Source organism: Colletotrichum fructicola (genome assembly GCF_000319635.2).
Source record: "Colletotrichum fructicola Nara gc5 chromosome Unknown KSG_Nara_v1_contig04, whole genome shotgun sequence".
Classification (NCBI taxonomy): Eukaryota; Fungi; Ascomycota; class Sordariomycetes; order Glomerellales; family Glomerellaceae; genus Colletotrichum; species Colletotrichum fructicola.
In genome coordinates this window covers 6,305,001-6,307,500 of record NW_027094054.1, presented here as the reverse complement: position 1 = coordinate 6,307,500, position 2,500 = coordinate 6,305,001, and positions in this window count along the sequence as shown.

Here is a 2,500-nt window from a genome sequence, read left to right as displayed (position 1 = left end):
TACTGATGCCCCCGACTGTCCCTATTAATCATTACGGCGGTCCTAGAAACCAACAAAATAGAACCACACGTCCTATTCTATTATTCCATGCTAATGTATTCGAGCATAGGCCTGCCTGGAGCACTCTAATTTTTTCAAAGTAAAAGTCCTGTTTTCCCACACACCCAGTGAAGGGCATGAGGTTCCACAGGGGGAAAGGCCCGGCCGGACCAGTGCACGCGGTGAGGCGGACCGGCCAGCCAGGCCCAAGGTTCTACTACGAGCTTTTTAACCACAACAACTTTAATATACGCTATTGGAGCTGGAATTACCGCGGCTGCTGGCACCAGACTTGCCCTCCAATTGTTCCTCGTTAAGGGATTTAAATTGTACTCATTCCAATTACAAGACCCAAAAGAGCCCTGTATCAGTATTTATCGTCACTACCTCCCCGTGTCGGGATTGGGTAATTTGCGCGCCTGCTGCCTTCCTTGGATGTAGTAGCCGTTTCTCAGGCTCCTTCTCCGGGGTCGAGCCCTAACCCTCCGTTACCCGTTGTAACCATGCTAGAACACTACTCTAGCATCGAAAGTTGATAGGGAAGAAATTTGAATGAACCATCGCCGGCGCAAGGCCATGCGATTCGAGAAGTTATTATGAATCACCAGTGAGCCCCGAAGGGCATTGGTTTTTAATCTAATAAATACATCCCTTCGTAAGTCGGGATTTTTAGCATGTATTAGCTCTAGAATTACCACGGTTATCCAAGTAGTAAGGTACTATCAAATAAACGATAACTTATATAATGAGCCATTCGCAGTTTCGCTGTATAATTGCTTATACTTAGACATGCATGGCTTAATCTTTGAGACAAGCATATGACTACTGGCAGAATCAACCAGGTAACTATCGTAACACCGCATAGCGGCCATCGGCGCTGCGAACAGCTGCCGAAGAGTAGTCACTACTGATCTAGCCTGCTGGGGCGGTCCGTCGGCTAGGCCTACGGCGCCCCAGAGGCGTCCAGTTTCCCACCCCAAGTTCCCCAGAGCTGCCTTTCACCGCGCTGTGCCCCCCGGAGGGGGTTGCGTGGATCGGGAGCCCCAAGAGGAGCAACTGCCCCGCGGCGTCTGCTATTCAGCGTCCTCCGCGGGCGTTTCGCCCCAGGTTCTTAGTGTAAGGTTAGCCATCGGCCATCCGTCCACAGAACCCATTCTGCGACGCTAGAGGGCACGAGGCCCGGTAGCATCTCTTCCGCCGAATCGGGCCGCACGCCTGGGCGACGGCACCGTAGTCAGCAGTGGAAACAGGCATGCCGAATCACCATACGAGGCTAGGCCTCAAGCTGAGAGAGACGACACTGATCTGAATCCGTGAAGATATGGAACGTTTTTAGCTGCAGTTGCCGGCAGCTTGCCCCGAGGGGGCAGAGACTGGGCCCGTGCGCCGTTTTACTGGCACCCGCTCCCTTCTCATAGGCCCACCGACGCTTTTTTGGCCCCAACTCCGCTGATTGCCGTTCCGCCCAGAATTTTCAGCCCGAACAAATCAAATTTGTATGGGAAAACAAAAAAATGTACTCACGGCCAGTTTTGGTCGGGGAAGGGCCGCACGCATCTCAATCGACTGCCCGAGGCCCCCAGAGGCGCCCGCAGGCGTGGCTAAGCCGGGCGAGGCCCGTGGCGGCCGTGAGGCGGGGTGCAAGTTGGGCGGCTGTTCGGGGGTACTTATTTTTCTCGGCCTCTGATTGGTCGGATCCTTCGGGGGTACTTATTTTTCCTGGCCCGTGATTGGTCGGATCCTTCGGGGGTACTTTGGGCTCTGCCTTCGGGGGTACCAGAAAGTCGCCTTCGGACTTGGTGGTGGGAGGTGCCACCTCGGCTTCAAAGTCTTATATCTTACTAATTATTAGTGCTATAGATATATAATATAGCGTTTTAGAGACCTCTTACTCTGCTCTATCTATATATATAGTGCTTTTCTATATAGTACTACCCTCTTAGGATATTTTATTTTTTTACTTACTTTTTCTCATACCCATATTGAGAATGTTACCACTCTACTAACTTATTCACACTAAAGGTTTTTATTCATATCCTTCCTACTTTCTTTTTATTTACTTTTGTAGCTATAATACTTTTATACTTATTTACTGTAATACCTATATACTAGAGATACATCTTTTATGTGGCAGCTTATTGTAAAGTTATTGTCTTACTTTTACTTAAGTAATATTTTATACATTCTCTCTTTCTCTTATTCAGACTGCCTACTTTTTATGAATAACTACTTCTTAGCTATTCTTATCTATATAAATATAAGGAAGAAAAAGCTTATAGAATTATTAATATATATAATATAACTATTTTTCTCTTCCCCCTTAAATAGAAACCTTTAACTAAATATCTAAAGAAAAAACTTACTTTTAGCCACCCTAGAATAAGAAAAAGTAATATCCTATGTATATTATACTATAGTGTAACTTATCTTGAACCCTACCTCACTATGTTAACCTATGGAT